Source organism: Coptis chinensis, chromosome 2 (assembly GCF_015680905.1).
Source record: "Coptis chinensis isolate HL-2020 chromosome 2, ASM1568090v1, whole genome shotgun sequence".
NCBI lineage: Eukaryota > Viridiplantae > Streptophyta > Magnoliopsida > Ranunculales > Ranunculaceae > Coptis > Coptis chinensis.
The window spans coordinates 45,039,914-45,062,539 of NC_141457.1; positions in this window are offsets into that span (position 1 = coordinate 45,039,914).

Consider the following 22,626-nt stretch of genomic DNA (forward strand, 5'->3'; position numbering starts at 1 on the left):
AACGTGAAGATATAACACGCTTATCGGGAAAAAAAACGTGAAGATATAACACGTACCATGAAGATATGTAATACACATGAAGATGAAGATATGTTATATAGTGTCTTGACGCAGCTATTTAGTGTTTTGCACAGCTTATATAATGTCTTGCGCAAGACCATGTAATAAGCGTAAATGAAAAATTTATTCAAGACACTAAATAAGTTGTCCAAGACACCATGTATGTTAATAGATAATCCATTTAAGAGAAGGCCAGATAAAATACATACGCTGACAATTGAACATAGAATAATTATACAGTGTGTGGAATGGTTAATATAGGGACATGATTGATAACATAAAGACTGAGAACATTCAATAAGTCTGGAATGTTCAATATAAATACATAATTAGATAAAGACTGGGAATAAAATAAAATATATAGTAATTTTGTAGTACTGGCTGTATACTTCTAACAAGTTTCCATCCCTGGTTAGTTGAAAATTCCTCCATACGGAATGAAGTCTGACATTGTGGGTAGGATTGTGCTGCTGCCTGATTTTTTTATTTTTTCAACTGACACAACTTTATTAGTACGTAAGTTGTACCACACTAGCCAGGAGTCGCACTTGAAGAGCGCAACATCGATGGAGGAAAGGTCAACAAATTCTGGGTGAGGAAATATCTGATACAAGTGATCCATTGTGTAATGCATGTGTTTGCTTACTTTTGAATGGAAAGGACGCATCTGTTCAAATAGGATTTACAGGTTCGTTTTTCGATTATTTGATCAGTTTTTTAAAAAGTTGTAATTGAAAAGGTTTTCAGGTATTGTTCCGAAATTTCGATTGCATTACAATATATAATCACATAAATATTGTGGATAGGTGGAAACAATGTGGATGGTTGTAATGTATAGTAGGTGCAACACGGTGTACTGGAATACTTTAGAAAGGGGGGGAAACTCTGGTCAACTTATGACAAATTGGTCAAGTTCCTGAATTAAATTCGTCCAAATCTCAAGTTTCGTCTACACAGCACCCAAAGCTGAACTTATGGCACCTCAATAGGTACTCCTGAAAATATCAGTTTTTGATAGCCTAATTTCCTCTCCATTTTGAAGGTTTATTCTCTCCCCCCGTTTCACTCTCTCACATACTGTTTAGCGAAGCTTGGAGCTCCACGAATCGAAGGTTAGTTTAGTTTGTTACTCTATTTCAAAATATATAATTGTTACTTTAGTTTGTTTGTTTGTCTGTTTTGAGTAGTTAGGTTATAATTTGTGTGCTTAGCGATTTCTTGTTTGGAGTAGTTAGGTTACAATGTCTGTTTAGGCATTTTTTGGTTTGATTTGGCCCTTTGTTGATTTTGTTGGTGTTTATGAGAACGGAACAGGGGAAAAAAAAAATTAAAACAGACATTGTGGCCACTTTAATCGCACCTTATGTTACTTTTGTTATGTATATAGGATGAGAAAGAAAGTTGTACACGAGGAAGATTTTGGAGAAGAAGGTGGAACGAGGATTGACATAACAACCCGATGCAACCACAGTAGGCTTCATAAAATGTTGTTTGAAAAGTTTGATGCAGTAGAATTAGAGGACTTTCGAATATCTCCGTTTGGTTTCCTGCATCGCACCCAAGAGCAAATAGAATCCAGAAGATGACAAGGCCTATTCGTTGATTACCCATAACAACTTGATTGCTGCCATTTTGAACCGTCGGATTTCTAAGTTTACGTACAAAATTAGAGATGGTTATTTGAATTTCAAGAAGTCTGATGTTGCTTTATTCACTGGACTTGCCACCAATGAACCTCTTGACTATTACTTCGAGATGAAGGAGGATAATCCCACACATTTCAGGAGGAAGTATTTTTCTTCGGATAAAGAAGCGGAAAAACGCAAGACGCATAAAGCAGGGGTTCTCCTGGATGACATATTGAAAGTCAGGGATAGGGTGAAGACCCGATCCGAAGGAAACCCAGCTTTACTCCTAAATTTATACCGATTGAACCGGTTGTATGCCCTTGGAGTCTTCTTGATTCCAACGGGGCTGAAGGGTCTAAGTGTAATCCATATTGACCTTGCTAACAATCTTCAGACCTTTGATTATTTCCCTTGGGGATACCTTGTCTTCGAAGGTATCAAGGAAGGGGTAGAGTCGCTCTACACTGAACTTAGTCATCACTTCAAGTGTACTCCACATGAAACTTTTCATTTTTGCCTTCATGGCTGTGCAGTTATCTTCAACCTGTAGGTTTACCTCCATATTCCATCCTTGGGGCCTCGCCGACTGGATCCTAACACTTTCCCTTTTCTGCTTGGGTGGGTGAAGATTCCTGGCAAAACCACCCGTGGATGTACCTGGGAGAGAAAGTTGTCAAAGAGAAATTGCAGAGTTAAGCGTGTGGTCGAACTTCTAGCTGCGGTGAGAGCTAAGGCTGTCATAAGGGATGCGCTCGAGGTTAGTTTGTAAATTGAACAAGTTAATAAGGTTAAATGATAAAGACAGTATCTAAGCTATTAACAAGCCTTTCTAGATACTATATAAGTTGTTAAAGGTATCTAGTCACATATATTAAGGACATGTTATATATTGTCTTGAGAAGCTAATATAGATCTGTTCACAGTTTATATAGAGTTATAAAAATTGTATTTGTCATTCACAGGAGGAATTGAATGATCGAGCATGGGCGCATTTGACTGATTGATCGCGGTCGGATTAAGCCCACCTAACTTTTGTAAGTGGTTGTTGTACACATTGTTTTTGCATTGTTATTGTATAATTATAACTTTCAATTTAAGCGTTACGACCTTTTACGCAGCTAACCACCAGACGAGTGGGACAAGTGAAAGCGATGGAGGAGAGTGATGATGGTGAGTTTGAAGAAGAGGTGGAAAATGAGTTTGAAGAAGAGGTGGAAAATGAGGTGGAAGATGTGTCAGAGGGAATTAGAACACACCAGAAGAAGACACCACCTGTGAGGCAGACTAGTACTATTAATGAAGTTGTCCAAGTGACAAGGCGTAGTATGAGATCTGTTAGATATCGGGAGACTGACGAGGGTAGAACTCAAGTGGAAAATGTTCAGCCCTTGAAGAAGCATGCATGTCTTGCAACTGCCTTGGAAAATGTTGTCCCTATTACAAAGACTAGTAAGAAATCAGTTAGTAAGAAGCCCATAAAAAAGTCAAATATTGCCAGCCTTGGCACTCCGTTGAGGGGGAGCAAAAGATTGCTGATTGTAGATAATGATGGGGTTTGTGATGATAATGTTGTTGTTGTTGAACCTAGCACGGCGAAAAGGACTGCTAAGAGGACCAAAAGATTGATGATTGTGGATGAGGTTTCTGACGATAATGTTGTGGTTGTTAAACCTAGCACAACAAACATGAGTGGTAAGAGCAGCAGAAGATTGATGATTGTGGACGATGATGAGCTTTCTGGAGATAATGTTGTCGTTGTTGAACCTAGCACAGCAAACAGGAGTGGGAGGTTAAATATTGGGGAGGAGGATACTGACTAAGTACCTAGCATTGGGGAGGAGGATACTGACCAAGTACCGAGCACAGCTCTAGGGTTTGAACTTTGAAGATATTCCACGTGATAATGAAGATATGGAAGTAAGCGATTTTTCCTTCATCCTCGCGATTGATATAATTAGTTCAATAGGTACACTATTTCACTTGGTTTATTAGGAAACAAATTTGGTGCCACAAAGTCCAAGATGTGGGGTTAGTATTTCTGAGAAGGCGTGTATTGAAGCAAGGGAAGATGAAGACGGTGGTATCGTTGTTGGTCCTTATGAAGAAAGTAGAGATGAAGTCACTGCTATTGAAGTGGAATATTATAAAAGTTTGATGCTTGAATTGAACACCAGGTCTGAAGAAGTTGACTATGAAGGTGAGGAAGATGGAGGGGAGGGGGTTTTGTAGCAGTGGTTCCTGCTGTTGATCCGAAGACGGCCGAAGACATCATCAAGTTGACAACACAACATGAAGTAAGCTGTTACTGTCGTAGCATGCATATGTTTTGAATTATTTCAGTATCATCGTATGACTCTGTAGTGAACTTTTAACGTATGAAATGTGCCATTTTCAGGGTACAAAAGTTGGACGTGCAAAATACAAATGTAGGAGGCCTTTGGTGCGACTAGTTCCGTATGTTGAAGATTCTAATAGTGAGGATTGGAGTGTTGAAGTTCAGCCTATCAAAGTTGGACCCTCAAAAGAAAAAGTTGAAGGTATAGATGAGGATACTAAAGGTACAGATGACGAAAATTTGAATAGGTGAAGAAGATGTGGATCCTTGGGCACATGTTTCCATTTAGACAGAATTGTATGTTTAAATGCCTATATAGTACAAGTATCTTGAAAAGCTTATATGTTATATTTTTTTGGGTACAATATGTTATTTCTGGATAGCCAATATAAGGTCTTATGGGTCTTAAATAGTGTCCTCGAATAACAAAAGTTTCTTGCACATTCTAAGGATCTATAGGTACGGTTGGTTATTTGAGGATAATATGTATTTTAGTGGTTATTTGACGGCGTATGGTGCATATTGTATTATTAATTTTCTCAAATTAATTTCCGCCTTTGTCTATATAAATTAGGTTTTACAAATTAGGTTATCAAAATTTGTTCATATAAATTATTGTTTTAAAAAATTGCTAATATATATATTATTTCTCCTAAAAAAACTCCTCTCTCTCTCTCTCTCTCTCTCTCTCTCTCTCTCAATCACTCGACTGCTCCTCTTCTCTTCTAAAAAACTCACTCGACTGCTTCTAAAAAACCTTTTTTCGATTGATTCTGTTATGTTGGGTAACTTAAGTGATTAAATACATTATTTGCGTGGAGACCATTGGTTGCATTTGTCAAACCACGTTTGATCGTGAGTCGGATTGAACACGAGCTGAGAATAACATTCAATTGAACAACCATGGCTTGCGTAGGGGCTCCGCTTAGTCCCCCACTACAATGCAATATACTAGTATATATAGTTAGTAGAGGTGACTTCTGATCGGATCGGATTAATCTCCTTCAGAACTTTTTTCCAAATATTTTTGGAACCTAATATGCTAGCCAAATCCGATCCAATTTTTTTTTCGGATTCAAAATATATTTCCAATTTTGGAAATTCGGCTATCCTTTGTATGGAAATTCGGATCGGATATGGATCGAATCGGTTTTTAGAGTTATATCCGAATCCGATCCAATTTTTTTTCAGAATTTTTGGAAATTGGAAAATCTGATATCGGACCATGAAAACTACACCCATAGGCAGACCAATTTTGGGTTGGATTTCGGCAAAATTGGAAATTCGGCAAAAAGAGACACCCCTAATAGTTAGGTATGAAATATGGTTTGGTCATATGATGCGTGATATAAATATTTGGCCTTTCATAAGCCTGATGTCATCATTTTTTTTGGGGGGAAATTTTTTGCCCAAATTTTTTTGGGAAGAAGCGTACGTGCATTAAAACACTGGTTAAATCAGTACAAAGTTGACCGGGTAAAGACCGAAGGTCAAATCTAAAGCCAAATCTAATCTCTCACCTCTCTCTGTAAACCTTTATCTCTGTCCTCTCTCTCCTCTATCCTCGTTCAAATTTTATTGCTCAACTGTAAGAAAACGAAAAACTCCCAACTCCAAAAACCCAAAGTCATAATTTATCGCTTAACTCCAACAACAAAATCCTAATTCTCTATTTAAACAAGTAATTTGAAGGTACAATTTGTATTTTATTTTAGTTTTGTTTTCATCTGCTGTTATGAAATTATGCATTTGAAGGATTTCAAAATTGTGTATTATGAAATTATGGTAATGTGTATCTTGTTCGGTATAATTTTTTATTTGTGGGGATCTTAATGTGCTGTTGGATAAAAGTTATGAGCAAAAATGAATTTAAGAATTGTGTTTAAATCATGTTCTTAATCTAGAAGTTGCTGCACTTTATGTTGTTACTAATTAAATAATGAGCTTATTTTTACGCCTTGTAGTCATTCATGCTCGTGTTGTTATGGTGGTTTTGAGTTGTTATGCAACAAGGATGCATCTTTAGTCATCTAGGGTATCTTAAGCAACAAGGATGAATCTTTATGCCACAAGGATGCATCTTTAGGCAATATGAGGTTTTATAAGTCTTATATAGTGTCTAACAAAGCTCAGTACTGTTTGTTATCATGCTTATAAATGTTATTATTGGTTATTTATGATGAAGAAAGAGATCGCAAAGAAGAAGGTGGGTACAGAGAAAAAGCTGAAACCAACCACCACAGTTGGGAAGGCACAGGGGGGCCAAAAGGTTCAAATGGGAGAGAAGAAAATGAGAAAGCCAAGACGAAGGTCAATAATGTGAAGATAATGACCCGTAGTTCATTGGGTACACTCCAGAAGAAACTGTTTTCAGATTTCAGTCAGGATGAGATTGATGATTTTAGTAAATCACTATTTGGTTTTCTGCTGGGCATAGAAGAGCCTATGGTCACCATAGACAATCTAGTTGTTGCTGTTTTGTCAAGGAGGATTTGTAAGATGACATATAGGGTGAAGGATAAGATATTGACATTTAAGAAGTTGAATTTCACGCTACTTACGGGCCTGTCAACAGCTCATCCGGACGAGGAATATTTCGATATGAATGAGCTAGAACCAATTGAATGGCGGGAAATTTTTTTTCCCTGCTTGGAAAAGAAGAGGAAGTCGTTCAAAGGTTCAGTTTCATTAGATGAGCTGATGATAGTGAGGAAGGAGGCTACGAAAGATCCTAATAAACTACAGGATGTGTTTCGGATGAATAAGTTGTATGTCCTTGGGGTTTTTCTTCTCCCGGTGGGACACAGAGGAGTGAGTGTTATACATGTTGATATCGCATCAAATTTAGAAAAGTTTGATCAGTTCCCTTGGGGATGGGTTCCATACCAGTGCTTCAAGAAAAACGCCAAGGATGTAGCCATGAGAATGGAAACGCACTTGCAAAAAAACTCGAATGAACTGTTCAGTTGTCCTTTGTATGGTTGTGCTCTTGCTTTTAGCCTTTGGGTTTATCTACACCTCCCTGGGCTGGGAGGGCGAAGGGAACATCAGGACAAGTTCCCATGGTTTCTAGGCTGGTATAAATTCCCTGGTAAAAGCACGCATGGGACTACATGGGAGTTAAAGTTGGTGAAAGTGAAGAAACTGCATGTGAGGAAACTTCTAAACGTACCAGAGGATGTGGCAGCTCGTCCTGCTGTTAAAGCTGCGTTCGAGGTAAATTGTCATTTCGCGTCACTCTTACATGATGCCTTGGATTAACCTTTGTTGGTTTTAGTTGTCTTTTGTGTTGGTATTTAGTTTTACACATTGAATTTTTTTTCCATTTGATGTGATTAAAGCATTATGATCATATGTATTTTGTACAGGTAGAGGAAAAGGAAGAAACTGAGCAGAACCTTAGCATGGATGTTCTGTATGAAAGCCGCCAACAGCTTATGTTGAACAAGAGTATTGTTGAGGCTTCTATGAAAAGAACAACTTTGATTGAAGAAGAAGGTAATGATGAGTCCGAAACCGAGGATAGTGGCGAGGATGAGTTTGAAAGCCCGCCACCTCCTAAGAGAGCTAGAGTTGTGCTCAACTGACAAGCCTCTTTTTTGTGTATGTAGATGGTGTATAGTCGTTGAACAAAACAGAAGCGTATCAAAACCTAATTATCCCTTAATAAGTAAAGGATGAGTAGGATATCGTTCCACTTTTAAGTGTATGTTATGTGAAGGACAAGACTGGAAAGGGGGTTTAAGGGATTAAAAACTATGATTGTAGAAACTTTAGATTCTAATGCTAAACTAAACTAAATTAACTAAACTATTGAGAATTTATAAGAGAGGGAATTCAAGAGATTAGAATCCACCAATACTTTTAATCTATGACCTTCTGCTTCATGGTTGTTCTTACAAGTAGACTACAATTAGGCAATCGAGTGTCGATGCCCCTTGGACTAAAACATCGTTAACAATTAACTCTACTTAAGGTTGTTCCTATGTTTATCCTATTAATATCTTCTTTCCTTTAATGTAAGTTCGGGCAGCCATTCAATGTATTACCAAGAGCAACATCAAGGAGTACTTCCTAATAGGGCGGCCATTCAATGAATCACCACTTAAGGCAAACACAAAGAATACTTCCCTAGGCAGCCACACCCCGAGCTACCCCTTCTAAGGCAACACAAAGAATACTTCCCTAACTCTAAAGAACTATACTACTAGAAGAAAGTAAAGAACACTAGCATGATATTAATATTGCAAAACATAAACCCTATTCTATACTTCCATCCCCCGGTGTGGGTAATGGAACTAATAACTAAAAACATAAAGAACTAACCGATTGAAGAACACCATGAACCGGAAGAATCATTAAACCTTAAGCATCGGCTTCATCTCCTCCCTTGAAGGAGAAGATTAGCCTTCCATAGAGAAGGAAGAACACCTAAGAACGAGAAGAAGAATAGTCGAAGAACATAAGACTAGAAAGACTAATTTATTAAGACTCGACTAGTTAAAACCGATCTTTTTTATTATTAATCTCTCTGCCTCAAGTTAAGGAGACAAGAGTATAAGTGAATTAGCCCATTACATGAGGCACTTAGGTCCTCTATTTATAGAGGTTACAATGAGCTCTAGAAGCATTCCAAACCGTCATTTGTTTCCTAATACAAATAGACTTCTTTCAGAGTCCAACTTTGTCTCCAAAACTGAGAAGAAATTGGCTCTGATGATCGATCCATGCATCCGGGCGATTATGCATGCGCCTCGACGCGATAAATAAACGCCTCGATCGCCGATCCATGCGTCCTGGACGCATTAGCCGATTTTGTCTCTTCTGCTCTATCCTTCTATCCTCTTTTGCGGGCTTTGGTGCAAGCAACGAATCCTTTGGCCTTGGGCTTCCAAATAGGCTTTAAAATAGGTCCAAGTTGCATCTTTAATAGCTCCAATTCCTTGGCCTTCCCCATGATTGTCCACGGGCTTCCCATGTGATCCTTAATGCTCCGAATTGCTCTGTTTTACCCTTTTTTCTCTAATATTCCACAAAACTCTCTCTTTCACCTGTAGAATCATAAAACATAACTTACAAACACTATTAGTCCACTAAGATAGCTAAATAAGAGGCATAATCGAGGGTTAAATAGCACTTTTTGAGCACTTATCATCAACCATGAAATAAGACCATAAAAAAAAGGAAAGGCTCCTTGAAAAACAAGCCAGCCGAAGTCAAAGTGGTTGCCGCCTTGAAAAAGAAACAAACAGCAGTAACAAGGCTGTCACCTGTGAAGAAGAAGGTAGAACCAGTAGAAGTCGTGGCCGCATTAAAAAGAAGTCAGGAGCTTTGAAAAAGAAGCCAGCCGAAGTAAAAGTGAGGAGTAAAATCAAGGGGACCAAGCGACGTGTAAGTTTTGAGGACTGTTAAACTGCTCAGAACCCCATTGGTAATGTCAACGTGAAAGTGGTCCCACGTAAACCGAGTCTGAAAAAGTTGGATCCAGCAAACCAGTTTGTCACGAGCCGTGGGGCGGGGGGGGGGGGGATGGAACCGAGTCTTTAATAGGTCCTTATGCTTCTTTGTGTGAGTTTCATGAAGGGGATGCTGATTTTCATTGGGGCCAGAGACATCTGTTACTGCTTCTAGATGAAGTGATTCCGTGTGCTGATCCTGCTGGGATCATGGAAGGACTGGTATGTTTCCCATATTTTTATATTTGGGCTTAGTTGGTTTGATTAATATGCGCAGACACTTAAAGTAACAACTATTCCTCGCATTGTTCAATTATTTAATTTCAGACGCGTGATGAAAATGAAGTAGAAGCTAGAAAAAATGTTATGGGCATTGTGCCTGAAATTAACACCACCTTTGGGTTGAAGCTGAGATCTCTATGTAGCGCAGCTGATGACTATATGAATGATGACATAGTCAATGGTAGCCAACCGAACCCCAACTTGGTGCCTCAGTTATCCGATTCTGAATACCTAGATTGCCATATCAATCAGAGTCAGCCTGAGATGCAGAGAAGAGTAGGTGATCACTTAACCAAAGGCATATGTAACAGTCACATGCGCAAGGACTTCTTGAAAACAAATTACTCCAGGCAGAGGGCCGGAAGCAGAAAAAAATGAAGTTTTTAAGGACATGGACATTACTGGTGAAGATGCTCCAAACATTCCAAACATGGTACTTAAACTTATATAATGTCTTATGTGGCCTTTTTAATGTCTCTAGCATTTGAACTGTGAACTTTTAACATATTGTTATACAGATAGCGGTGAGTGGAGAAAGAGACAAGATGGTTGAGGATGACATGGTTCGGCATTCTGTTAACGAGGATGCAGGGAAGCCAATAGATGATGATGTTCAGCTTGATGTGGATGATGATGCCGGGAATACAAATAATGGGATTCTAAAAGAAATTTCTCCAAAGGTAAAATTTGTTTACAATAGTCAATCTCCAGTTTGAACATATATAATGTCTTATGTGGAAGCTTTAATGTCTCTAGCATTTGAACTGACAATCTCCAGTTTGAACATATATAATGTCTTATCTAGCCTTTTTAATGTCTCTAGCTAGCATTTGAACTGTGAACTTTTAACATATTGTTATGCAGGTGATAGTGAGCGGAGAATGAGACGAGATGGTTGAGGATGATGTGGTTTGGCATTCTGTTAATGAGGATGCAGGGAAGCCAATGGATGATGATGCAGGGAAGACAGTAGAGGATGATGTTTAGCTTAATGTGGATGATGATGTTCAACTTGATGTGGATGATGATGCCGTGACTACAAATAGTGGGATTCTAAAAGAAATTTCTCCAAAGGTGAAATTTGTTTACAATAGTCAATCTCTAGTTTGAACTTATATAATGTCTTCGGTGGCCTTTTTAATGTCTCTAGCATTTAAACTATGAAATTTTAGCATGTGAAGGTCCAATTTAAGTGAAGCTTTTTGTTTTGTTTTGTTTTTTTCTTTTTTCTTTTCCAACATGCTCATAAGAAGGATATTGCTTAATCTTCTACGGTTGTGCTAGATGATGCAGAGAATTAAGGCGGCCTGTATCACTTTGAGGATGTATATAATTGTTCAAAATTATTTTACTATTTTTCCTTTGTTTATCTTTTTAGTTGTTTGATTGAACATATTGTCATTCAGGTGACGGTGATTGGACGGGAAGACGCAGATTGTTACTTGATTGATGATGAGGGTGTGGGAGGAAACTCAGTGTCTACTTCCGCAGGGCAGAAAGATATGGTGAGAAGGTCAGCTGGAACATTTGACAAATCCAACATACCACAACTTGAAAAGGATGTCGCCAGTATTTGCTAACATAAGATTCTCATGGTTTTCAACCAAGGATTAGGATTACTAGAGAGACAATCTGGGATTGCGAGTAGGAAAAAACTACCCAATGACTATTTGAAGTTGACTACAACTACGCAAAGGGTGACATATTACTGGAGACTGCATGATCAAGATGAAACGAGCCCTGTACAAACTATTAGACGATACGGCAATTGAGATGACATAAATCTTGGTACCTTCTACACCTTATATAACAATGGGTGGTTCAATGATCTCGTATGTCTCTCTCACTAATCTTTCACCTGGTTATTTGCTAATATCTTCCCTAAATTTTTTGCTTAATTGTTTTGTTTGCTGGTCTGAAGACTGTGGATATGTACATGGAATTGTTGCGCCGTTGGTACACCGACAAAGATGGTCCGGGCGGACATGAACCAAAGTACATCATTGTATCTGCGTCATTCTTTTCGGTAATGTACAAAACTTTATTATTTGGTACTTCTTCCTCTCACCAATTATGAGGTCCTCCACTAATCAATTATCATTACTACAACGTTGTTTCTGCAATTGTCACGATCGTTTGGCAACCACACTCAATGATGAGGCAATCAATTTGGAGGACAAAATAAAAAATGTCGAAGACACTCTATTAGGAGGCTTCTTGATGGAGGGCAACATGACAAGGGTTTCCTTTCGTTCGTTAAGGACATAGCCTAGACCCAGAGGTTGATGATGATGGTTAACGTCGCAAACATGCACTGGATTCTTGTTGTACTCAACTTCAGAGACTAGTTTGTTGAGATTTTTTATTCTATTGTTGATAGTGCTGAGCAGGGCGAGCTTGACCCGAGACCAACTTTGGAGAAGTTGCTATCCATATTGCCTTACGGTGTGTTAGCTTTTGACATAGCCATAATCAATCAGTCAAAATTGTCTACAAAGTGGAAGTTTGTGTTTGCTAATTACACAAAACAAACTGATGACAACAGTTATGGGGCATTTGTGTTGGCCTTTGCTGACCGTCTTCTGAGAAATATGCCACCAGTTTTTTACCCCAAGCGCAAACTATACATCCAACAAAGAATTTCCAAGGATTTGTTCGAGTGTGGAATTACGCCTGCAGAGTACGTTTTTATGGGTTCCAGTGGTCGAGAATTAGACTTCAATGACAACGGGGATGGTACTGGAAAGGTGCGTGGTCAACCTTAATAGATTCTTGTACATGTGTTGCTGCTGGCTTGCTATTAGATGGGTATGTCTTATTTTGAGTCTATTTTATTGACACTAGCCATATTTTGTCAGGAAGCTGAGAAGATTGAAGATCCTATGGGTGCTCTGAATTTAACCAAAAATGTATGTGCACTATTTTATGTTACCTCAAACCGTCGGGCTTTCTCTTAAATGGACATGTTCGTGGGGCAGCTAGTATACTACCTACAACCTTTCTCTTAAATGGATTATCCGTTAACGGACATGGTGTCTTAGACAACTTATTTAGTGTCTTGAATAACTTTTTCATTTAAGCTTATTATATATATGGTCGTGGGCAAGACAATAAATAAGTTGTTCAAGACACTAAATAGCTGCGTCAAGACACTATATAACATGTCCGTAAACGGATAATCTGTTTAAGAGAATTCCTGAGCTAGTATAATGTGTTCAACAGTTTATATAGTGTCTTGAAGAACTAAATAGTTTATAAACAGTCAATATAGTGTCTTAAATGGACATGTTCGTGGGACAGTCCGTTTAAGAGAAAGTTGTTGTCAACTTTCTTTACAATGTACTCGAAGGCGTTGTCCTAATATGGGACGCACTTAACTTAACTAAACTTATCAGAATGCAGTCGAACGTACTGTGCTCATTCAATACAGCCCACTACTAGTTGACAAAAGGAAAGCACTAAAGGAGGCCCAGTGGAAGAAATTTAGTGTACTAGAAGAAGAAGTGGCAAAAAAATGCAATGACAAGATTCGCCAAACTTTTCAAAATAATCCGTTAATAAGGTGAAACTCTACAATATGGAATCTAGAAACCCTTGCTTATGATCCTGCAAAATGGACCAATTCTGCCTATCTCACTGCACAAGATCTTGGTGGGAGCATGATGATCGAACGACGGTGGCCGTTGCACACAATATAAAAGTCAGATGTGCTGTGGCCGAGGCTTAGACATTAATCTAAGGAGCTTCTACTTGCTTTGTGGCAAACAATGGATGAATGATGAGGTTTGAAAACACATTAAGACAATGTACTAATCCGTTAACCCGCTCAGACACATTTTTTATGTTTTTTTTTGGTCTTTTTTATCGCAGGTTGTTTCTGTGTACATGGAACTATTTAACAGGTGGAATAATGAAACTGCGGATCTAGATTTCCAATCGACACCTTATGGCAGATATGCTATCCTCACTGACACACTCTTCGCGGCAATTTGTAACACATTTCCATATGCATTAGTGCCAGTTACTTATGTCTCAATTAATCCAGGTTTCCCTTGAGGCGTTATATGGGACACTAGAGTGCACCCTGAATGATTGGAGTTTAACAACAGAAGAAAATATTTCAAAAACTAGATCGATAATACCATAGGGCCTAAGCATGACCTTAAAAGATTTGGTTCAAGATAACAATCACATCCCGCATGCGATAAAATCTAAGGGATTGATGATGCCTTTGAATAAGGGAAACAACCATCACTGGATTCTTGTTGTCTTCAACTTTAAAATATGGACATGTTATGTTTATGATTCCTTGGAATCCAATGTAATTAACCCAACGCCGACTATCAATAAGATTTGTGCTTTGCTCCCATACAGACTCCTATTGCACGACAAAAATTGTATAGAGCGTGCATTCTTGCAGCGCAAATGGAAAATCGAACATGTTAATTGTGCTCAACAAAATGATGGGTGGAATTATGGAGCCTTTGTACTTGCATATGCAGACCAATTAATCAGAGGTGAACACCTCGACTTCGGAAGACCTAGAGATTGCATCCGAAATACCGTGGCAAAGGACCTTATAGAATGTGGTTTTACTGAACACGAGTTCCTCGACATGGAGACTAATATAAAAAACATAGGTAAATAGTTCACCTGAGTTTTGTAGCTTTTATACACTAGGAGTACTTCCATTTTTTGGGAGGCTTGTTCTTTTTATTTGTAATGTTGGTGCGTATTTATTGTAGTGTCTTACAATCCCAATTTGATGCAACAACAAAACTAACTATTATAAGCATTCTAAGAACATGTCTGTTTAGGAGAAGGTCTGATTACACCACCACGACAGACAAATTTTCCAAGTCAAACCTTTCAGATTTACTCCAAAAATTATCAAGTAAAATGCGAACCTCCAATTTTTTTGTACGATGAGTTTCCCAAAAATGTTCAGTCTGAATCATGTAACTGAGAATAGTTCTTGTCTTCAAAACGTAATCGGTTACGAATGATGGTTTAAACCTCAGTTTTCAGTTAATTGGATGCATCACTTAAAACATTTTAGGGTTTCTTTAACAAACAAATTGGACGCATTAGTTATTATTGTAATCAGTTGTAGTCAGTTATTATGCCCTATTATTTAGAGCAAATAAATAAATAAATAGCTCATTTTCTTAAACACATCAAATTCATAGAAGTATTTCGTCAAACATATTGTAGGGGAAATTCCGAGTATTCCCTGATCTTCCTCTGTGCCTTGTGATCTGGAATCCTTTGCTGAATAGAGAAGGTGTGAGATGATGGTGAGTTCAGGGTTGAACCATCTGACGGCTGCCTACGTATCTCCTTTGTTCTATTGGAGAATCGAACCCTATTTTTCATAGTTCCTAAGAGCAAATCCCTATGGTTTATATAGGAAAGGCGATGAGAGTCCTAGGGTTAGGGCTATCATCACCACTTGTGAGTTCCCTTCCATCTTTGGACTCTGCCTTCCTATTAGGATTCATCTTCTTATGGAAATCTGAATCTAGACCATATCTTATGAGAGGTAAGTTTCTTTGTTGATCATAATGTCCCATCGTGTATGGGAAGATTATATCTAAAAGATAACTCCTAAGATATATCATCACGATTCCTTCCTTATCATCAAAGATCGCCATCTTCAGCTTCCTTCTGTTCAGGAACTGTCTATATCAGTTCCTAACGACTGGGGTAACTGTTATGTTTGAAGGCGGTCACTCATGTGCCTGACACATGTCCGCTAAACACTCGTGCTAAGCACGAGATCACTTATTCACAGAACTGATCCGATGGTTCTCGTCTAATTCTGGACATCTATAGTCTTCGGTTATTTCCCATACACATGTCATCTGTTCAGTGACGAGAAATCCCCCCTACAGATGCCCCCTATCGTGCCATCTAGCACGTGGGCGCTTGAAGCGACACTGCTTTTGGTGCGAGAATCCTTTTCCAAAACTGTTGTTGGAACTGCTGACGTACCCAACTAATTAAGGCTCTAAAAAGACGGCTCGAACAGACATGCCGTTTCCCGAAAAAGGTAATGATGGCAATTCCATCCCGAAAAGGCGCACCGCTTGGGCTCATCCTAACCATCTATCTTATCTGTATATAAGGGATTTGGTGAGAGAGCTTTCATTATCTCTTCTGCTACCTTTTTTTTGCATACTGAACCTTTTGATCTCCCGTTAGAGTTTAACCAAAGCTTAAAACTTTTCCTCTTTCTTGATCATGAATCCCAACTGGTCACTTGTAAACTTCGGAGATCTTTCCTCCCTGGAATTGATCCTCGAAAAATTTCACATCCCTGAGGATATCGGCCTGGAGTGGGGGAGGTTATTTGATGAGTTAGCCTACAAGGAGGTGGTGCTTATCACCACTGGTCAGCTTAGGGCCAGACTCACTCTTCCCCTCCACCCATTGCTAAGAGAGTGTCTGATTCACTTCAATCCTGCTCTTGGTCAGGCAGCACCCCTATTTTACAGAACTGTTATATACTCTGCCCTTCTTACCAAGAGACATGGATTTTCTCTAAACCGTTGGGTGTTCGGTTACTTTTATGAGGTCCGGCGTATTCGAGACCAATCATACTATTACCTCATGACTAGAGACAAGAATTCTCCGATCGTCTTTTTTTAGGGGAAGCAGAGTAACAAAGGCTGGGCTGATCACCACCTTCGTGTGTTGGGTGATGCGTGGGATGTTTGCCCCTCCAATGCTGATGGTGAGCCAATGGGAATTCCTGTTCCCAGAAAACACACCGATGCTCCAACCAGTAAGTCTTCCTACTCAGGTACTTTACAACTTGATATAAGAGTCTTTTGACTGAATATCTTTGCTATTATTCCTTAGATGACTCTTCCCTCTGGAATCAACTAACTGCCACTAATGCTGCTACGGTGAAAATTATCAAGAAGATCCCCAAGGAACAGAGGATGCCTTGGGTGATAGTTCCTAATCCAACCTATTTTTCTGAATATTTCAATATGTCTACTGAAGAATTGTTGCAACTTGTCCTTGGCTTTTCCCCTTTTGGGATAAATACTGTGAATTCTGGGCGCACAACACTTCCTCCTCCTGTTGATCAGGATGCCGAACTTCTTCCTCCTCCAGTTCAGGATGAATCCTCTTTGATTACTAGAAGAAGAGGAAACCGCAAGGAGAAGAGTTTAGTGGCCGTCTCTAGTGATGCTGCGATGTTAGGTTCAGTTCAGGAGCCTGCTATCAGTGATGATTGTGTGATCACTGGCGGGAGGGGCCCTAAACTGCCTCATAAATTGCTGGTGGCCAGCAATTTTAAAAGGGGAGCGTGTGCGTCCAACCGTTCTAGATTGAAGAGATCTGATACTGCTTCTGATGTTGCCCCATCTGGTAAGAAAATAAAATTTCGTCCTCTCATTATAAATGAAGAAACACTTTTCAAGGTCCCTGCTAGTATTCCCCCACCTGTTAAGTCTTGTGAAAATGTAGTTGTACAACTATCAGTTCCAGATCCTTATGCAGGTTCTGAATAAACTGGTGATAATATCCTTCTAACTTCCCTCCCTGATAATCGCAAGGGGAAGGGTATTGTTGAAACCACTGCTGTAACTGTCGCTCTCCCTCCTCCTCGATCCAGTGATAGGAAGGGGGTGAGTGACGACATTCCCTTTTCGCCAAGATCTCCAGATTCCCCTGAGAGGGACATGATTGTGGAGGTGAGGCATTGGGGACGAACTGATGAACTACATGTTACCAACAAGCACTCTGTTAAAGATGTTGATATTGCGCTTGGAGTTCTGGAAGCTGCGCGACTTCCTATTGACAAGGTGGAAGCCAACATAGCTGGGACCTTAGACCTGTCCTTTTGCTGATCTACTGTTCACCTTGCCAAGGTAAGATTTTCTTCTTTGTTCAGTGTTCGGTTTCTCTCATTGTGTTTCTTACACATCCTATATTCTTCTCCAGTTAGTGAATAACTTTTTGGCTATGAAAGAACCCATCTTTGCGGCCTCCGCCGATTCATCCACTGATGTCATGGCTACCGGTGAGCTGATATGGGCGAAAGAGGCTATTGAGAAGAGAACTACAGAGTTGCAGATCCAGGTTGACCAGCTCTTGGCGAAAGAGAAGAAATTTGATACTGGCTTCAAGAATATGAGAGACACTATCTCCAACCTTCGAAGCTTCTGGAAAAAGCCCAAAAAAGAGCTGCTGATGCTGCCACTTGGAAAGTGAAGTTCTTGGAACTACGCACCCACTTCACTACCCTACAAGCAAAACATGACCAAGTCCAAGGGGAACTTAACCGTAGGAACACCGAGATGAGGACCCTTGGGCAAGCCATTGCCCATGCAAATGAGGTCATGTCAGGTTATGAGAGGGCACTAAAAGAGAAACGTCTTCGCTCTGATAAGAAGACTGGTGACCTCCTGGTAGAGACCTCTGATTTCTATTATCAAGTGGTGAAGGAGGTGAAGAAGAGGTCAGCTGAAAAATGCCATTTGCTTTGCACTGAGAGTACTTGATGTTTCTCGAGAGTCTTTCTATGCTACCAGACAAGTTAAGTTTGAGGAGGCTATTGAGGCTACTGGATATGTCTATCAGTTGGATGCTCAGGGGCGAGTGACCAACCCTTTCATCTTGTTTCATGATCTAGACACCAGTATCTCAGCTATCCAGGAAGAACTTATGCTTGATGCCTCCTCATCCTCTGAAGAAGACACCGATGATGACATGCCTCCCATTCAACTTCCTTTTCTGCCAGTTCAAGTTTCAGGTGAGTGTTCTGTTCAGCCTTCAACCGTTCCAGCTAATCTAACAACACAATCTGTTCTTGAGAGTGAAACTCGAGTTCCTGACGATGGTGTAATAGCAAGCACTGATGGTGAACCGAAGTTTGATTCTACCCCTGCTTCATAAGCTTTTCAGTTGATGATTCACATAAACAATTATTTTTTAACAATTATTCTATGGATCTATCATATTGAGCTATGTAGCTCACATGCAATTTACTTACTGAGCTCTATAGCTCTTCTAGTTTATGTAAACATTAGAAGCACTTTATGTTCTATGACATGTTTTACTATGCATGCTCTACCCCTGATGCCCCCAAAGTTCATTTGGAACAACAACATGTAACCCTAGTAGGCTAAACAGATTAAAATGAGGCATGACTAGAATCTAATCAGGATATCATGGGAGCCATTCAAGTTAACTGTAATTAGGAGTTCGATCGCAATAGAGTCATATGTCTTTGTGAAAGTAACTTGGTGCCATGAGCACGACACTGTGTTTAATAACGATAGGTCCTATTTATTTAAAAAATAAATAGGTTATCGCCAGAACAGCAGTGGGGGAGTCTTCCTCAGCGCCATCATGCCGATACTGTTCCAGGCCCATGATTTGCGTGCTAGGATCTGGATCCAACCCAGATCTTCCCAACAACTCCTATGTTGATGTTTCGATAGCAGTAGGAACTGGCATACAATTCAGGCTCTCAAGAACACTATCTCTTGCTCCAAGTCAAACTGGCATATAGTTTACTGAACAGTTAGTATGGTCAGATTCCCTAAAGGCTTAACCCATCGAGGATAATCGCAGTTTGAAAGAATTGACATACAGTTCCAGCTGCATAGGAATGGGAAAGGATCTGGCATACAGTTCAACTTTCCAATACTCAGTATCACTGATTCTAAAGCAAATTGGCATATAATATTCTTGAACAGATAGTGAGAAGATATTTTGAAATGAATTGAAGAATTAATGCTTTCGCAGCATTGAGTAAGGACCTCATAAATTTTGTTATATAACAACTTAGCTTAAGTTTTTTCAGAGCGCTCAAAACAGAGGATCGAAAAATCGGGTCGTTTATAACTATAATCATTCTATTTCTCTCTTTTTTTGCTACTCGTTTTTGATTTTATCATATCCATATTTTTCTGAAATTTCCCTCAATTATTCCCGGTCTATGGGTAGCCGCTAAATTTTTAGAAATAATTGATCTAAGGGGTTCTTTTGCCTCGAAATCCAAAAAGCTTTTTTTTAAGTGGCTCGATGAGGGATTCATCGAAAGGATGAAGTTGCTTGAATGAAGAAATAATAAAACAACATATTGTTTCCAGATCCAAGGACTAACCAATTAATGAAAAAGGGAGGGAGTAGATCTATAGATTCAATACCTTGTTATAGAACTCGTGTTTCATGGAAATATCAGATTGGATAGAGTCGAGGAATGAGGTGGTTTCATTAGCAATTCACAGATTAAAAATGTCAAAAAAGAAAGCTTGCACCCCCCTTCTATATCTTGCATCTATAGTATTTTTGCCCTGGTGGATTTCTCTCTCATTTAATAAAAGTATGGAATCTTTGGTGACTAATTGGTGGAATCTTGGCAATCCAAGTTTTTAAATGATATTCAAGAAAAGGGCGTTCTAGAAAAATTTATAGAATTAGAAGAACTATTCCTTTTGGACGAAATGGTAAAGGAATACCCGGATACACATATACAAACGCTTTCTATAGGAATACACAAAGAAACGATACAATTGGTCAAGATGCACAATGAGGGTTATATCCATACCATTTTACATTTTTCGACTAATATAATAAGTTTCGCTATTCTAAGTGGTTATTCTATTCGGGTAATAAAGAACTTGTTATTATTAATTCTTGGGTTCGGGAATTTTTCTATAACTTAAGCGACACAATAAAAGCTTTTTTTATTCTTTTATTAACTGATTTATGTATTGGATTCCATTCACCTCACGACTGGGAATTAATGATTGGTTTTGTCTACAAGGATTTTGGATTTTCTCATAACAATCAAATTATATCTGATCTTGTTTCCACCTTTCCAGTCATTCTAGATACAATTTTAAAATATTGGATCTTCCGTTATTTAAATCGTGTATCTCCGTCACTTGTAGTGATTTATCATTCAATGAATGACTAAAGAATGATCCGTTGATCTGAATCTAGATCTTCGTACATAAACAAACCATTAAAAGTATTACTTATTCTTTATGTTTCTACCCATCCAGGAAATTCCTCCTGGATTCCAGTAAAATAGCAGAATCGTGGATAGGGAACTCTACTAGCAACCTACCAAATTTATTGTAGAAATTTTTGGGATGAATGATTGGACCATGCAAAATATAAATATTTTTTCTTGGATAAAGGAACAGATGAATCGATTCATTTCGTGATCGATCATTATATTTATATATGTAATAACTTCGGACATCTATTTCACATGCATATCCCATTTTTGCACAACAGAGTTATGAAAATCCACGAGAAGCAAGGCGTATTGTATGCGCCAATTGTCATTTAGCTAATAAGCCCGTGGATATTGAGGTTCCACAAGCAAGTACTTCCCGACATCTTGTATTTGTAGCAGTTGTTAGAATTCCTTATGATATCCAACTGAAGCAAGTTCTTTCTAATGGTAAAAGGGGTTCTTTGAATGTAGGTGTTGTTCTTATTTTACCCAAGGGGTTTGAATTAGCCCCCCCGATCGTATTTCTCCGAAATGAAACAAAAGATGGGCAATCTGTCTTTTCAGAGTTATCGTCCTACTAAAAAAAATATTCTTGTGATAGGTCCTGTTCCTGGTCAGAAATATAGTGAAATCACCTTTCCTATTTTGTCTCCGGACCGTTACTAAGAAAGACGCTTACTTCTTAAAATATCCTATATATTGGGCGGTAATAGGGAAGGGGTCAGATTTATCCCGATGGAAGAGTAACAATACAGTCTATAATGCTACAAAGATCGTATAGTAAGCAAAATAGTACGTAAAGAAAAAGGGGGTATGAAATAACCATAGCGGATGCATCCGACGGACACCGATCGTTGATATTATACCCCGGGACCAGAACTTCTTCTTTCAGAGGGTGAATCCATCAAGCTTGATCAACCATTAACGAGCAATCCCAATGTGGGTGGATTTGGTTAGGGAGATGCAAAATAGTACTTCAAGACCCATCACGTGTCCAAGGTCTTTTTATTCTTGGCATATGTTATTCGCACAAATCTTTTTGGTTCTTAAAAAGAAACAGTTCGAGAAGGTTCAATTGTCCAAAATGAATTTATAGAGCCGTGTATTTCGAAACATTAAGTTGATAAAAATACTAAACTTCTTGTTGATCGATGCAATTATATATGGTCAAAAATAATAATGAAAAGCCTTTTCTTTGTTTATACTGTTTTTCTGCAAGCTATTGGGATTTACTTGTATTCTATTCCACCGCAAATAATATACTAGCATGTAGGTTGCGAAGAATATTATTCATTTTTTTTTTCAATCCGAATTTTTATGGTGTGACTGTGTTGACTGGATCAATTTTAAACGTTTATGTTATGAAATGAAAAAAAAAAGTATCATTTAAAAGTAAGAACTCATCGGATCTCACCCCCGAATTCGAGGGGAGATCCGTTGAGTTCTTACTTTTAATGTCTACAACAAAGTCCATACAATTACTACTACAGGGATGAACCCAATCTAGAATATGAACCATAAAAGAAAACACCTATTAAACCGATCACAAGAATACCAGCTACAATACCTATAAGCCAAAGAGGAATCCTTCCAAGAGTATCGCCATTTATCCCACTTCCCTCCACATTTCATCAAGTGGTCATGCTAGAGACATAAACAGTCATGGATAATTATGAGATGAAATCCTTCCGAATGGGATAATATAATTTATTCTCTTTTCTTCTCTTAATTGAAGAAACAATTGGAAAATAAAACAGCAAGTACAAAATGAGTAATAACCCCAAGAAAAAGACTGGTACGATTCAATTCAACACTTTGTTCGTTCGGGTTTGATTGTGTCATAGCTCTATAATTCGGATTAGGTTTATCGTT